Source organism: Alexandromys fortis, unplaced genomic scaffold (genome assembly GCF_014885135.2).
Source record: "Alexandromys fortis isolate MF-2015 unplaced genomic scaffold, M_Fortis_MF-2015_v1.1 scaffold_57, whole genome shotgun sequence".
Classification (NCBI taxonomy): domain Eukaryota; kingdom Metazoa; phylum Chordata; class Mammalia; order Rodentia; family Cricetidae; genus Alexandromys; species Alexandromys fortis.
Window position 1 is genome coordinate 4883282 of NW_026067941.1, and position 17733 is coordinate 4901014.

The following is a 17733-nucleotide window of genomic DNA, read 5'->3' on the forward strand; positions in this document are numbered from 1 at the left end:
GTAAAATAACAAAAAGTAACGACAGATAAATAAATACCTATTTCTCCCTAAAACATTACTCAACATCAAAGAAATAAGCAAGCTGAACAGTTGGCCCTGACTGTAAAGTATGCTGCGTTTGTTCTAGCAATTCCCCACCTGGAAACACACGGGGATTGTGTCTTCTGCAATCAACAAGCCTTCTTCCCAACGTGCCCTGTCACCTTTGTAGCAACCGGGCACTTGCTGGCATGGGACCTAGGGGTGCTGGTGGTGATTGCAAAGGTTGTGGTGTAGAAAATGCAGACGGAGAGCTGGGCTCTGGGGACACGGACATGGAGAGATGCAGAAAGGAGCTGGGAGAGAAAGCTGTCATATTTGCTCGCAAGAACCGCCAAATCAGAGCGCAGAGAAGATTTCATTGGAGGAGCCCCTTCAACGGCAACTAATCCTGTCAGATCGAAAGAAAATTGTAAATGTTCTCTCCAGAAACTGTCCGCCCATCGCAGCTAATCGAACACAAACGCACAAATAGAGACACCACTCTTGCTCTCTTGCTACACACGGCGGGTGAGGGCGCAGAGACCCGTTCTGGGGAGGAGGCACGCGGGAGCACACACACACACACACACGCACACGCGCGCGCGCGCACACACACACACACTTACTTGCTCGCACACACGCACAAGACAGCCTGCGGGCTTGGCCAGAGCCCTGAAGTCTCAGATCCTACTAGGAAATCGCCAGAGGCGCTGGGAGAAGTGGAAGAGCGCAGCTCACAGACTAATTACTACTTCCCCGACACTCGGGTGAAGAAATGAAGCCCGCCCAGCTCTTCGCCATATCCAGGTCTCCTTTCTGTTTCGGTGTCCACAGTCATCTCCCTGAAAGCCAGGTTTGAAAGTCTTATTTATCTGTCTTTAAGGGGGTGTGATGTTCAAGGTGGCGCGCAGAGGCAAATTAACTCCAGTCTGAACAGCCCATTGGGTCCCAGTCTGGCCAAGCTGCAGGACCGATTTGAGGTGCCCCACAGCTATCCGGGAGCCTGGGGGTCTGCAGTCACCCCGTTTCCCTCGTCCCACCCGTCTAAGTGCCGCGGTGACAACTAATCTTTCGCTTTTCTCTTGCAAGATCCAGGGAGAAGGAGAGCGTGTGGCCAGCTGCGGACTCTAAGCTGTGCAGCTCGCGCCGGAGCGGGTCCAACTTGAGCCCGCCAAAGGCTCCTCGCTCCGGCCAGACTCCACCAGATCGCAGCCTCGGAGGACTAAGTCAGCTACAGGTAAAGACAATACCACACCGCCGGGTTCTTTGATTGCTCACACCAAGGGCCCTGGTACCTTGAAGTTTCTCCCTATCACCCGACTCTGGCTGCAGAGGGGCTGGGTCTGGAGGAATTGTTTGGTGGTCCCCGCAAACACGGTTCCCGTGCCGGTTTTCTAAAGGAAACTTTAGCATCTGGGGCTTGCAGGAGGGGACACGTACCTTGGCGGGTCTGAAAGGGGGGCGCAGCTAGGACAGGGGAACCTTTGAGGTCGCCAAGTCCAGGGGAATGTGACGAAAACTGCCTGTGAGCGGCGCTACCTTAGCATGCCTGGGTCTTTGAGTTTGACATCAGACCCTTCTCCTCTTCATCCGACCGCCCTCCCCAAGAAGCTGCTTTGGGGAAGGCAAAGAGAGCTCAGCCTCTCTGGCCACTCAGTCCCCTTAGCTCTGTGTCCCTAGAGCGCACTGCGTTTAGGGTGGAGGCCGCTCGGGTTCCCACTCCACACTGTCCTCTGACTCCGCCTTGGGAGAGAGCCTTCGCATGAGAGAGACAGGTTTGCGGCTGCGGGCGATCCACGGACCTTGGCCAAAGGGCAGGGAGAATAAGGTTTTAGGGAAGGGTCCAGAAGGGATCGGGGAGTCCTCTGCAAGCCAGTTCTCCTCCGCACAAGGTTGATTGTCCACTGTGACTGAGGAAAGGAGCCCCAGTTCAGAGCTGTTGGGGTCTCAGATTCTGAGGGACCTGGGCCACTCAACTCATGGTGGGTACTGGACCACTCTGCAGGGCGTAGATAGGGGGACATTGTGCCGCAAATGACCTTTACTGTTCGCACCTGCAGAGCTGGGCTATCACCACTAACTTGTGGCTCTGGGAGCCTGTGAGGTGTGGTCCAAACCCAGTTGCAGACATAAAACACGGGAATTCCACCTGTGTGCTCCACCCTTCCATGTCCCTGGAGTGTCACTAGCTGAGTAGGAAGGGAGGCTAGCTTTGCAGAGCGTTCCAAGGGTAAGAATTCGCCCAAATTGTCGACACCTATGGGGGTGAGGGGGCACAGTCTGCCCCTGTCCTCCGACATAGACATCACATGCCTTCCCCCTTTCTATCTCTGTCCTTCTGCTCCCTGGAGTCTCTTTAGAGCCACAAAATAGTCCAAGAGAGGGTCGACCGGTCTTTCAGCCCCTTTCTGTGATGCAGACTCAGGAGCTTGTGTGCATATACCCGCGGAGAGAAGCCCTCGCTGCCAAGAGGCAGGAGGAGGGGAGAGAAATGGAAGTAAACGCTTAAGGCAAGTAGAAATGCCCGCTGACACATCACCCAGGCTGCCCTCTCTTGTCCTTGTGTCACTTCACGGTCCCTATGCGTCTGTTCCTACAACCTTACTGCTCCAAATCTTCCCGTGGGGATGGGGGTAGGGACGAAGGGAGCCGGTTAAATCTTTTCTCCTCGCTCCTATGCTCGAGGTTCGCAATCTCCCACGCTGACCTTACGTTCCTCTCTACTTCTTTTCTTTTTGTCTAGTTTTGCTTTCCTTGCTCTTTCTTTTAGCTGGGTGGCGGTGGGTATACGGAAATCTTATGGTGTTCAGTCCCTCCAGTCACAAGCAGCCAGCGCGACACAAACCCACATTCCAATGCTCAGCCATGCAGGTTTTAGAGCTCCAATGCCCAGCCACCGTTGGGCATTCCCCCAGTATCTGCAGCCTTGGCCATCTTTGCTGAGGCTTATGTCTTGGTCCAGCTAAGTAACCAAGTTGTGGCCACTCCCTGGAGAAACCCTAGGGCAATCAGACAGATCTTGGCAATTTGATGTGTGTGTGTGTGTGTGTGTGTGTGTGTGTGTGTGTGTGTGTGTGTAGTAGGGAGGCTGTGCTGGGGTAGTTGAAAAGGTAAGTGCTTCTGAGGTGTACTCAGAGGCAGTTTTCCTGTTCCAACACTGGGTTCCTTGCTCCAGACCAACTAATTGCAGGTTTTTTTTCTCCAACCTGCGCAGAATAGTCAAATAGCAGAGTGCCAGAGTAGGTCTGCCCTGTCCTGTCATTCTCTTCCTTGCAACTGGTCCATTCCTGTAAGCATCAGTCTTCCCTCTAAGCATCACTGAGCTCCTAAACTCCAGGTTAACCGACTCTGGGTGGTGGGGCAAAGGCTTTCATAACGTTTTCTGCAATTACGTGCATAAGCATAAGCTGCCTTGATAAGCATACGGGTGGATGGATGTTCATGTTTTCGTTGCTGAGCAATAACGGGGAGGTTGATCCACTTAACAGAGAAACCCTTCACAGCCCCTGGGTCGTCTTGAAGAATATTGCAAAGACACTAATGGTTGTAAAGATGACCAGTCGATTTAGCCAATGCACAGTTCCATTCTGAAAACTGTATTGGGTTGCAATTTGAGACTGTGGTCAAATGAATGGAAGAACTTTGTGCCAACAATGTTGCAGCCTTGCCTTAGGAAAAAGACTGAGGAAGTCACATGAAAGCCAGAGGAGTTCTGATTGTCATGCTGTGTTGAGGATTTGGCAATGCAATTGACAAATCACTTTTCATCCATTCTCTAGACTTTCTGAGATGATATAATATTGGCAAATACATTCAAAAATACAAAATAGACTCCTTAAAGGCTGGGGCCCTCTGCCCAAGTTTGTCTATTGCTTGGGAGTTCGGTGAATAGAGTGGAGTGTCCACTATAGAGGAAAGTTGAGGTGTCGGACCCAAAAGAAGGAGAAGGCCGTCTGCCAGATGTTTTGTCATCCTGTAAAAGGAGAAATGATGTGTGCTTATGTAAGTGTGCCTGAGGCTGCCTGGAGGGGAACTGGAGGAAGAAAATAAGTGGATTGCAATATCCCGATCATAGTTCAAGTGCATGAGAACCCAGAAAACATGTTTGAAACTCTCAAATGACTTCAGAGGTAGCCGTGGAAGAGATTAACAGTTAAAATATACTTAAAAACCTTCCTGCAATGAACTCCCATGGGCAACCAATTTGTGTGTGTAGGGGGATAAACTGTTTTCTTTTTTTTAAAAAAAAAAAAAAAACAAGTTTCTCTAAAAATGACTTTATATTACTCTTTTCCCAAACAGCACCCCCCCACCCCACTGCCTCAGTCAGGCATGGGACACATTCTTATTCTGAGAGGATGGTTTCCCGAATCTTATCTAGAGTAGCCTGCCCTCAGGGCCAAGGGTGGTGGAGGGCTTCAGCATCTTTAGAAGTGGCTAGCCTGCTGTTTGGCAGAAGAAAATGGAAGGTGTGTCTGCTCAGGGGTCAATGCAGAGCAAGCTGTCTGATGAGAAGGTGTGTGTCTCCCAGGCCCACAGTAATGAATCAAGTAGAAGAAGGTGTAGAAGAATAAGAGAATTTAGAAAAAGGAAACATAAGGGCAGGGACCTCCGAACATGACCTTAGTAGAACGTGGTTCAGCATCCATTCCTGACATGATCTTGGTACCTCACTATGTGAAACAATGTTCCCAAGTATCTACCTAAGTACCCAGAGACCTTTCTCCATCTGATTTTAGCATGTCTTTTACCTCTTTCATTTGGTAAGATGAAGACTGACAAACAACAGAGTTCCCTCGAAGGACTGGTTTTCTTCACAACAATTTCTTGCTCTGAGACATTATTTTGGATGTTCATGCTGTATTCCCTCAAGGACTCATATGCCTTAAACCCTGTTAATATGCCCCTTGTGGCTATTAACACCATCTTTATCATTTGTTCCCACTCTGTTTCCTTAGGCTCACTGAGCAGATGTTCCAACCCCTTTTATTAGAGGCCAGTAGGCAAGCGTACTGTCTGCACGTCCTAAGTTCTGCCCAGTTGTCTTCTTGTGTGATAATATGTACATCATATATGCCTGCATGGTCCTCTGTGTGTGTGTTTTGGAGACAGAGAGTGGGGAGGAAAGGGGTGTCAATCATGGGAAGCAGGTCATCTTTCCTTAGGCACTTTCAAACCTTTGGCTAAATCCCTGGCTACTTTCCTAAGCAGCTTACATGCATTATATTATCGGTTTTGCTACAAATCCTTACAATTTTAAATAGTGTCAAGCTCATACCAGGAGCTTAATAAATCTTTTTTGAATGAGTAAATATATGAGTCCATTTTCTCACTGCAAAAATTTTAAAACATAGGTGCTATATATCTTGATTTTTGCAGTAATGGAAACCCATAATCACAGAGACCCAGTGATGATCCAAAATTAAAAAAGCTAGTATGTTGCAACCCCAAGATGCCAATGCAGCCAGTTGTACTCTTGTGTTATCATTCTGATACTGTACCAACTGACTATGTACAGAGGCATGTCCTGTGGTTTGCCTGTGTTCGGGGAAACGGCATTGTGATATCAAGTTTGCAATTATGTTCCCTCCATCCATTTAATTCAACTCTGCCTTTTCTGATTAGGTCCCCTATATCCCAGCAAAAAAGAATCCGTGCCAACTAGATTCTTAGTTGGCATGACATGCTTATTCTACTTAGTTAGTTATTATTCCTGGTGGAAGAAAGCAAGGGCATAAAGATTACCAGGCATCTTGCCAGGTTCCACATTCACCTCTCAGCTAAAAAGCAAAAGAACAAAATAGAGTTCTAATGGCTTCCAGTTGAACTCATGACAGGCAGATAAAGAGAATCCCCCAAAGTGAAACATCTAAGTAACATCTAAGTACTTCACGACAAAGTTCATAAGTCACCATCCCTTCTAGCTGTCTCTTCCTGGATTATGGTGAATGGATTGTTCTCTACTACCTCACTCAGGTTCTAAGTTTCAATGGTTTCTTTTAATTTCATTCAGACTTTATTGTTGACCTCTATTTTGCAAGGAAATGTGGCTTTGTGAGCTGCTATCAGCTGGGGAGGAGGAAGAGGCGAAGGCTTGTAGCTTCTATACTATCTATTCTTGTCTTACTTCATTTTCTTTTTCCCACATGCCCAAGTTCCTTTTATACTATGACCTAAATATACAATCATTTTAGCTGCTGCTGTTACCATGGTAATGTTTCATGGTAGACAAGGGTATACTATAAGAATCGGTTTCTGTCATTAGTAGTGGAGTTCTTTCTCCCCAAACCTTCTCCCTCTAGCCCAGCTGACTATGCCTAATGATGCCCTCTGGTGTTCAAAGGCGGGAAGCGCATTGATTTGTTTATGAGTAGCTCATTGTTTAAAGCTTAGGAGGCACTTTAATCTCAACCTGAAAACAGGCATAGGTATAATAAGGTTTAATTAGTATAGTTTAAACAATGCTATTTTAATAACACTTCTTGTTTTTTAAGTATGTTAAATGCTTTTTACAATGTGGAGTTTTAGAAAGTTCCGGTTAAAGGAGGTAGACCTACTGTACCCTTGTATGCTTAAGATAACTGTGAACTCTTCTTATGGGAGACTGAGAGCTTGCACGCAAGTATTTTTAGAGGAGAATCTAGTAGATTATTCTGCATGCTTTGGTCTTTGGATGTAAAAATGGGAAGTCTTATGTCTTTAGCGTGGGGAGTTTCTCGCTGGAAATGTTACTCTTACTCTACAAAGAGCACATTTTTATTAGTCGCACATGACCCAACAAACTGATACGCTGAGGGCATGTTTTCCTTCTTTCTTACTCCAATTCCTCAGCTTCTACTTTAGTTGCAAGACAAACCAGTGTGCTCTCTGGTACTTCTCCAGAACCTCTCCCCAAATCTCCATTGGCAGAGGATTTTCAGACGTTTGTCATGATGTTTTGAACTGGTCTTCCATTCTCCAATCTCCTCTTCTCACTGTCAGTGTGCCCTTTTTATAATGCAAATCACAACAAGTCATTCTCTGTCTTTCATCAGTGATACAGTGTGTTCTTCATCACTGACACAGTGAGTCCTCCATCACTGATACAGTGAGTCCTCCATCACTGACACAGTGAGTCCTCCATCACTGATACAGTGAGTCCTTTATCACTGATACAGTGAGTCCTCCATCGCTGATACAGTGAGTCCTCCATCACTGACACAGTGAGTCCTCCATCACTGACACAGTGAGTCCTCCATCGCTGATACAGTGAGTCCTCCATCGTTGATACAGTGAGTCCTTTATCACTGATACAATGATTTCTTCCATCACTGACAATAGCTTTTCCTCAGCTGCATGTTTGCTTGCCATTTCTTCACCTCTAGTCTGCAGAGACAGAACACACAGCAGCTTAGTATCCTGACCCAATCAGAGTAAATGCTAAATAAATATTAGTCATAATGTTCTTTCTCTTCATTTCTTTCTTCCTCTCCTCTTTATTCCCTTTCATTTATCACTGGTATTATTTTTATTGCAATAAACAGTGACAAGTAACCAGTTTTTTTTATTTATATTCAGAACCAATATAATAATGATATGTCATTGTTTGATGTTTTGTATTCATAATCATATGTTTTAGAGGAGAAAATCATGTGTTATTATTTTAAAGCAATCCATGGATCTGCATAAGTGATTTTTTTGGATATTGAACTAAATTATTTACAAAGTGGAGGTACTTCCAAATTTAGCTAATTTAATCTGGTACTTACCATAAAACAAGAATTAGATCTCAAAATTTCAAATTAAGAAAAATAGAAGAACAGTGGACATATTTATTAGTGATGAAAAGCATGGATTTATAATATATTAGTAATAAGAAGCTTTGATTTTTATACTTAATCTTAGGCAAAAGGCTGAGAAGTGATGAGACAGGATTTTTTTAAATAGCTAACTGACTTTCTAACAAAAATTTTGCATAGATGTTTATAACTTCATGAATATTCATAGTTCCTTTCTATTTTATTGTATAAAAATCTCCCTAGGCTACACACTAGTTTAGGTTCAGATGTCTAGTATATGGAACAATAGTGCAACTGTATCTGTATGTTTAAGATAAATGAAAATGGATATTTGAAGTGTGATGGGAGTGGTGTTCTGTTTTATTTGGGCTCAGGAAGGCAGGACATCTGTTTTGGAAGCTAAGACGTTTGCCCTTGGGTGGTGACCTCTATGCACACAGACACAGAAGTTTCCAGTAGTCAGCATGCATAGTTGGGGCTTTGAATGACAGGATTCCGAGAATGGCTAAATCCCCACTCTCTCCTATGGCTTTTTGGAGAGAGTAATCCATAGGTTGAATGCCTAGTATACTCCGTTCTTGTTGAAGGGATTATGAGCAAGCAGGCAACACTCCCGGGAACATAGATCTTTAACAGGCACCTGGTGAACAAGAGTGAAGCACAATTTAATTTATAGTAAAAGGGTACTTTAGAAATTACCAAAAACTGAAAAGAAAAAAAAACAGAATACTCAGCCCTGAAATGTGTCTATATGAAAGTTTTGCCTCCTGTCAAGATCCCAACAGAGCGATCAGTCAGCGTTGTCTGAAACCTTTTCCTGAGCAGATAGCAGTGTAAGGGAGGAACAGCAAGTCATCACAGCCGTGGGTGGTGGTGCCTGTCTACTGCACACCTGTTTACCTACACGCAGCTCAGTTACATCCCCGTATCTATGTCCTTAGAGTTAGCTCTGGGCTGGGAAGGGCTGAGTACTTGGTTCCCTTTGTAAGCCTTGTTTCAGTTTCTTCCCCTTCTCACCGATGGCTTCTCAGACCACCTAAGCTGTCTCATGCTACCCTCTTTACGGCCCCTTGTTGTCACTGGGAAACAAATGAACAAGCAACCGCTCTTCTTTCTCTCCAAGCCTCGCAAGGACGAATGAGTAAGAGTGAGGGAATTGTCTTCAGTGTTAACAGTGTACATCTATCTGTTACAGATACTCACCCACTGTGATGATCCCAAGGGGCAGACATAGAGATGATCGTTCCTGATGCTATCATTCACTCTTAGTCAAGAAGCTGGTTTCTCTGTTTTAACAAAGCAGATACGTTTTTCCTTACCAAAAAAATAAAGAAAGAAAGAAATCAGAGGAAGAAGTGGGCCTCTTATCTCCTGATTAATTAATTACTCAGGGTCTTTTTCCTAGGGGTGAGTTAGATAGCTAAAGTATTACCTGAAGACTATTTTTTCTACATTTCATAAATGCTAAGCATAGAATAATTTGATTTGTAGCGGTAATAAAATGTATTGTATGCACAATTCATGAACTAGATGACATTTCTGTACCTTTCTTGACTTTGTTTCAAGGGGAAGAGGCCTGCCTCAACCCACTTGCAATAAGTAAAATTTCTTTCTCGTTCCCTAAATGAATTCTTTGGACTGAAATATTTGGTTTTATTTTATCAAGAAGAAAAAGAGTAGCCTCAAGGGGCCAAAGTATGCTTTCCAGATAGATCCCTTGTTTGCATTGTCCTCAGATTTACTTTTCCCTCAAACTCTGTCAATGAAGTTAGCAGCTATGTATTCATATGTAAACCTTAGTAGCATAGATCTCTTCTCCTGTATACTGAGTCCTGAGGGTACTGAAGGAGGGGGGACATGGACGACAAAGGCTTAAATCCTGTAGTCACAAGTGGGTAGATACGAAGTCCCAGTGCAGTTTCCTTTTTAAATCACCATGATTGTTTTCTGTGACTAAGTGCTTATATACTATTGAAAGATTCTGATTTGTGAGCGAGACATTCCTCTGTGACAACAATAATGACCAGCTCCCCCATACCAAAGAAAGTAGAGCAAAACCTGAAGTGAGAATTTCTGTGCCATACTTCTACAAAACTCCACAATTTCTGCCATTGCTTTGGGTATATTGTTCCTATGCCTCAGGTCTACCCTTTGTAGTATGTGCTTCTTACATTTTCTTTATAAACTTAATAGGAACTGGGAATTTTTTGACACTGAACAACTTGGTTTAAGTCTGAATCTGAGGTTATTTTCATCAACACCACATCTAAGAGAAAACATGAACTCCAAAGCCTTGTTTGCTTTGCTCAGCTGTGCAGCAGGAGCCTTTTAAAGGAGGCCATCCCATTCGAGAATTTGGCACCTGATAAAAACAGGGACCAAGAGAAAGAGAAGAAAAAAAAATGCAGGTAGACCTCTCTTGCAATCACCGCCCATGAAATTAACTTATGGAAAAGACGGAGCTCTCCTTAGGGGAGTGAGTGTGAGGTGAGATTCAGAACCACTGTCTTTTCCAGTAGCCTGGAGGAGGCCAATTTGTCCACCTCCTATCTGGAAGTGGTGGAGCATGAAAAACCGCTCGGGAGCTCTTGAGGCACAGTGGTGAGAGGTATTTCTGAGAAAACTTTTGGGTATAGAAATCTTTAGGCATGAAATAGTTCACGGCTATTTATGAACGGTGTGTGGTAAAATCAAGCAGTGTGATAATGCTAGTCTTTATTTCTGTCTATGTCATACAACCACTCCCATCGTCTTTCACTATTAAGCAATTGCTCTTATTTAATGTTGACTTCTGCATTGCATATACACAAACAGAAGGCCAAAGGAACTCATTGTTGGGAGGAGTAAAAATAATCAATAGACAAATTCTCTCCTTGTTTATGCATCCATTGTTAATTCTTAACTATTTATACACCCTAAGACTCCTGAGAATCATTACTGGCTATTGGCAAATGTTAATACTAGCTAGTTTTTGGTACAATTAATTGAAATTTCACACTCTCCTATTTCCATACCTGTCAATATTTTTACGTACTGACACCTCTAATCAAGGATTATCTTTCACAAGGAACTGCCAACAGGGCCCTAATTAATTAAAGTGATAATTGCTCCCCTTTCCCTTGCAGCTTGTTGGTTATATAACACATTCTGCAGGAAACTCACAGCCTCAGCATTTCTCTTTAAATGCTCCCCATGAAGATTCTTCAACTTCTATCTCTGCAAGGGATTTTAATTTTAATTAATTTTATTTTTTAATAGTAAAGGAGGTCATATTTGTTCTCTAGTGAGTTTTCTTATGTAAACAAATAAAATGCCATATTTCCATTGTTGGAGTGTCTATGTTAAATCTCACAGCTTGTTTCCATAACAGAGAGAAGTTGTCAGTCATCTCTCCTTTGATGTCTTGTTTAGTTTCTTTATCACAATGTATCCATGGTCCTTTCTTCTTGGATCTGTTTTCTGTTCTGCGATGCTCAGCTAGTAGATTTCTTCTACAACAGTATATGAGGTTTATTAGGGTTTCAGGGTTGGTGTGGTACCATGATTTCTGTAGACATGAGATCTAGATTATACTTCGCAATTGGCACCCCCGTTGCCCTATTTCTTAATAGATATCGCTCCTGCACCTTTGTATTGGCGCTCCTTGGTACTTGCTTCAGAAACAAGTGATGGTGACTCTAAATCCATGAGACAGTTTCCCTAAATCCTCAGAATCCGTGAAATCCCTGTACTATATACTGGTTAGGTTTTCTACAGGTGATAGGATCCCATTTGTTTCTTTTTATTAACTTGCCGTGATTTATTTCTTTCGCTTGCAGTAAACACTTACTTAACGACATTTATCAATAACTATTCATCCCAAATCTACATGGTCTTACTTTATTTTTCTAGTATAATTGAAACGTGACCAAAACTCAACAAGTCAGTCATCTAAAACTCAAATTGTTCTTCTCTCCTTACAGTGTAGAATCTTCTTCTTGCTGCTTTAGGTTTTTTTGCATGACATTATGTTTTGAAACAGTTTGCGTTCATGAACCTAGAGTGAAAAAATACATAGTGTTCTCCCAGATTTCCAACCCTATATGCCCAAGGGTTCTCCACACAGCAAACATACTCTGGAGAGTGACAACGTTATCATCTGACTGGGTCTATCGCTTACATTAGACATCCTTCTTGGTGGTATTTATTGTATGCACTTGAACATGCAGATAATGATGCATGCACAGTGAGACAATATCACGAAGAATGCTTCCATTCCTATGAAAATCTGCCAAACTCTGTTCCCGACTGCTGATCATCACTCATTTGCTCTTCTTTCTGTCCCCACAGTTTTGCCTTTTCCAGAACATTGAATCAGCGGGATCCTTCAATAGCTTCCTTTACCTCGCAGTAGGCGTTCACCTTTTCGTCCACCACATTTCACTATTAGGTAGCCATTTGTTTTCAGACCTGAATAAGATTCTGCTATGCCGGGTTTCTCTGGGACTTAAAGCTGTCCCCCTTGTCCCTTCAATAATGTTTTTTAGCTAAACATTATAGAAATATTCTCCTCTCACCATAAGTAATACATTATTTTATTCTTATGCTAGATTTTCCCTAATCTTTCATTTCTATACTCTTTAATTCTGGAACTTTCTAATAATAACCGCAGATCTCATAGTGTAAATGTTATAATTCTGTTACTCTTTCTGTAAGTAACTTATACCCATTTCAATGCTTAAAAAGAATCTGACACTGTTTCTTACCACTGTCTGGATTTTATTAACTATTTCTCCACTATTATATTTTACAGGAGATGATATTAATAATTCAAACAAAAATGTGTTTATCTGGTTGGGGTGGCTCTTCTGCCCCCTAGAGTCTAGCTAAGGAGCAGGGAGGAAAGGGCATCACAGAGCTATGTCTTTTTTATTTCTTTTTATCAACTGATTTCCCAAGACTCAGCAGCCATGATAATGCCACGGTTCAATAAAAAAGGCTAAACACTTCAATGAAAGCTGCAGCTTTGAAAGACTTATGACCCCTTGAAAGACCATGAATTTGAATTTGGCTGATTGGTATCCCCAGTGCTAGTTCAGAAGCAAGAGGAGTCCTAAGGGATCATTTAGCATTTCTCTGGACTGTGCCCTTTTCTTTATTCTCCGACTTTAGGCAGGTTGATGTAATTTGATACTTTGGTGTATTCAATCCAGCTAATGGACGTGGGTTTTGTACCAAAGAACTAATGATATCCACTAACTTTAATGTGACTTTTAGCACCACACTGTGCCATACCCTTTATGCTCCTTGAATTTGTATTCAAGATACATACAGGAAATTTTTCACTGATATTTTCTGGTTTTGTTAGAAGAAATTTACTGTATAAAGGCAGAAGTGATGTTTTTCCTTTCTTTTAAATATCATTTTATTTTTTCCTTCCTCTTGGCATTGAATCTAGTATCTATCTCTAATCTTAACACAGAGATAAACTCAATAAATATTATCCAATGTTGATTTTGTACTTTAGTCTACCAAAAGATCTAAGTATCCTACTAGCCAGGTATACATCTGCTGCTTCTCTAATTATCTACTGAAATAACATAGGAGACTCTGTAAAACTTCCCACTGGGAAAAGAATTCCTTCTGAATACATTTCCCACATTTGTAAAACAACACTCCATTCATGCTTTGGCACAAGTTTTCTTAGGCTGCTCTTGAAGGTGTATGATGGCATCATTTGTTTAAGCTTAATCGAGATTCTATCTCACACACATGAACCTGTAACAGGACAGAACTTCTCAGTATTTGTATATTGCATTAAACACCACATGTATTTGAAATGGCACACATATCCCTACAGAACTAGGGATAGGTTTAATATCACTTTTTTCTTTTTACTTGACTTTATCTAATGGATATATGAGCAAAAAAAACAAACAGCAATCTTAATCATGTAACCATTTGTTACTGTTAAAATTGGGGTATTCATTTATTTGTGCTTGTATTTGATGAATGATTGATAAATATATTTTGTTTATTAAACTGTGTTCATTTTACAGATAATTTCTATGACCTGACCTTCAGACCTCCACTCTATCTTCATATATCAACAGGGGAAGAAACTTAAATCCCCACTTCCACTCTACAATGGGAAACTTTACATTTATCCGTATCAGTCTTTCTGTAACCTTCTGTATCTGCAGAAGTGTTGTGCTGGCTGGTAGGGATCCTCAGTAGACACTAGGAACTCAGAAAGAGAAGATTCAAGCATCTTTCTTTGGCTTATGAGCCAGATAAGCTTCAGACAGAGTAAATTAGTGGTAAAAGACAGCTGCTTCGTGTGTTTTTGTCAAAACTTACTTTTTTCCTCCAATTACATACATTCAGGAAATCAGTGGAGTGTTCATTATAATCAAATCTGATAAGTTTATTTCACAGTTAAACATATTTTTCCAAGAAGCAGTAGTGGATCTATAACTTATCTTCTGTGGTATTTGAACCAAGTTTAGAGTCTGAACCTCCTGCCTCCAACCCATTATCAATCCAACCCATTATCAATTAATGATATCAATATCATTAATATCAACAATGTTAGCAATTATTGTTGCTCTAACTGCCTTCATAAAATATGATGCTATTTGAATTTTAATCTTAGAATCAGCTCCCTCTAAGAAACTCTTGCTCCATAAAAATCCGTTGTTTCACTTCCTTATTTGACTAGATCTTCTTATTCTCTTTCTTATTACTGTCTCCCTCTCCACAATAGCTTAGCAAGCATCCCATGATTTCAAAGTGCTATTTTTGTTGGCAATACATGAGTTAATCAGTGGTTTCAAAACTTTAATGACAGATAAGAAAGGCTGCCAACCCCTCAGAACCCGTGTTGGTTGTTATATTGTTGAGCTCAGTCTTACTGAAAATCAACCCTAGCTCAATGAGTTGTTGCTGTAATCTTGATAGTAACAGCTTTCTTATTTTTTAAAGAGTTTTTGTGAACATTACTCACTTTTTTGTTGGTTTTGTTTTGTTCTATTTTTTTGTTTTTAGAGACAGTGTTTCTCTGTGTAACAGCCATGGCTGTCCTGCAACTCAGTTTGTAGACCAAACTGATCTCGAACTCACAGAGATCCACCTGCCTCTGCCGCCCAAGTGCTGGGATTAAAGGCTGTGCACCACCACGCCTGGCTCCCACTATTTTATTCTTAACAGTCATACAAATAACTAAGGACATTTTTTTTCTGGAGCACTTACTTACAATGCTTTGTGTAAGTCAATGCATATATAAAGATAGAAACTTCACCTTCTAACATCGTCTAATTGAAATGGAATTAGACATTGGACTGATGTTTATTCCCTAAGAATGTACAACTTCAGGAAGCAGGTGGTAGCATGATAAATATCTAGTTTTGTTGTTGTTTGAGATAAGTCTTTTTTTCTGTGTAGCCTTGGCTACACTGAAACTTGCTCTGTAGACCAGGCTGGCCATACACTCAGAGATCCACCTGCCTCTGCCCCTCCCGAGTGCTGGGATTAAAGGTGTATACACTCAGTCATTAAAGGTTAAATTCACAATCAAAAAGATATATGAACTTTTTAGCGAAACTACACCAAATTCCACTTCTTGCTTTCTCATTTCATAAGGTCATCAGGAGACTCTGTTCTCGTATGTATTGCCAAGTTTACAGAATTGTCCATGCAGAATCTTTAGAGTGAGCAAGGGATGAATTGAAAAGCCATATTTTAATGCTGTCTCTCCTCATTACGCCAAAGGATTTTTCTTCCAAATAGTGTTGCTTCGTCCTGAAGTTCCATACCTGTACATGTAATCAGTTTGCCATAAATCTTTTTGAGAGAAGGTGCCAGGCATTTTATTATTTTTGTTTTATTATTATTTTTTTTGGTTGCTATTTTGCCTTGTTTTTTTGAGGGGAAAGAGAGAGGAGACATAATTAGTGGTGAGCTGTGGAGCTGGTGTTGTCTAGCACACTGAATGTCTCATGGACCTGAGCAATTCAAAAGAAGGTGCCAGAATGCGGTAGTCTCAGGCCACTGTCATTCTCAGTGGGAACGTGATGTGCTCCTGAAGAATGCTGGGAAGGCACTTGCAAAGCTATTTTAAGAGGCGTTTGGAACAGACAGAGGACAGAGCAGTGTATGAGAGCATGCCAGAAAGCCTAGTTTGTAAATACTGTATTCTCTTCAGGGGTTACTCAGTGGCAAAAATCAAGAAAGGATGTCTTGCCAAGGAACAAAGCTGCTTATCTCAACCTCGTGAAATTCCGTCCTAAATAGAGTGTGCAAATTAAAATTGAAATGTTTCACCCAATGACAGGAGTTCTGCTTTTGTTTGCTTGCTTTGTGTCTTTCTTATATGACTTATCCCAACTTCCAGGCTGGTGCTATTGGTTGGTACCGAGAATGCACTGGAGGACAGATGAGATGTTGTATTTGAAGAGGCTGGAAACTAATTTGCCTCCACCTCCTTAGAAAAAAAAAATGGTTCTTTTATCTTCATATAGGCCCAGAGGGAAAAGGATTTGGACAAGAATGACCATTTTTCCATGGTTGGAGGACAACGGATAAGAGGAGAGTCAAATAAGGCCTCAGAGTTTGAATTCTTGCTCAGTGAAAGCCCCAAGACTTCTAGAAAATTGGGACAGGCTTCTTGTAAAGACAAGTAGGTGGTAGAAGCTCCCTTCGACTCCTCCTTTACCTCAAAAATGACCTAAATCTTGGAGGCAGCAAATAAATCTGCACACAAACTGAATGCTACCCACAAGTCGTCTACCTGTACCCCGGAAAAGCACCCATCTCTCATGTCAGTTTTTTTGAAAGTTTTCTTTCTGTCTCCCTCCAGCATCCATCCATCTATTGTAGAGAAGACAGATGCAGGTTCTCGGTACAGGATAGTGACTCTTAAACCAGAAATACTGATGACTCATTTGCTCTTCAACACATATTGCTAAAAAGAAAACTAGGTGCATCTGGATTCTTGGCTAGATATCTAGCATGCATAGAGGGTTCATTGTAATTCTAATCCTTTCAGTGTGTCATAGGAGATAAGGTGAGAAAAGAGAAACCACAAATACGAGTGTTACACTGGAGACTTTAGGACTCCTGAAATTACAGGGGAGGCAGTGATTAACTCATCTGAGGCTTGGTTTAATGGAGGACTAAAGGGCCAATGGGGTTTCGATGGCTTAAACAGAAGGAATAAGGATCTCTTAAATAGTGTAGAACAGGTACCAAAGAATAAGGATGGTACACGCTAAGGTTGTGAAGAGTCAGCTAGCAGTTTCAAAGCTTACCTGATTCGTTACTGTGTGCGGAATCTATCACCAATTCTATTTCATTTGAAAGTCTCATAGTAGCATCGTAGGAAATTGGATAAATCATTGTGGAGGAGGTTAAATTAGCCGTGCTAGGAAAGAGTAGACCCATGTAAACTTGAAATAACAGTTCTCTATTCTTGAATTTCCCCTTCCACACCGTCAAATCATCTGGGCATCAGATAAAGTACTAAGACGATTTCATTATTTATATTACAGCAAGTTCAGCCAGTTACTGCAGGAAACAGAAACCTAGCTCATTGTTTTTGTTTTGTCTTCATAGGTTCACAGATGTTTGACACTTTATACATAATCTCTTGTTGAGTAAAACAAGGTGAGGGAAACATAATTTGTCCAAATCACCTTGCCTTAATGAGTGAATCCTACAACTCTTTTCCTCTCAAGCAGCTACTAAATTGGATAATACAGGTTGGGTGATGCAACAAGTCTACCATTTTCTTTTGTGCTGAATGTTTTCATTCTCTTTAAATGTTCTATTTGTGGGCTAATTATGACTTGTATACATTTTCTAAAAGAAGCATTTACAGTCTGAAATGAATTAATATATCCACCATCTTAATTTGCCTTTTCTTTTTTTAAGGGTGTTAATATCAAATTGAGGAAAT

At 41.6% G+C, this 17733-nt stretch overlaps 1 protein-coding gene across 1 annotated transcript in view; it reads left to right on the forward strand.

Annotated features, from left to right (window-relative positions):
• The first annotated feature begins 499 nt into the window (after positions 1-499).
• The window catches only part of Chrm2 (cholinergic receptor muscarinic 2), a 120651-nt gene continuing 103417 nt past the window's right edge, over positions 500-17733 (forward strand). The window contains exons 1-2 of the mRNA XM_050148041.1: positions 500-874; positions 1111-1258. The gene's annotated coding sequence lies outside the window, so the exon portion shown is untranslated. The remainder of the gene's footprint in view (positions 875-1110; positions 1259-17733) is intronic.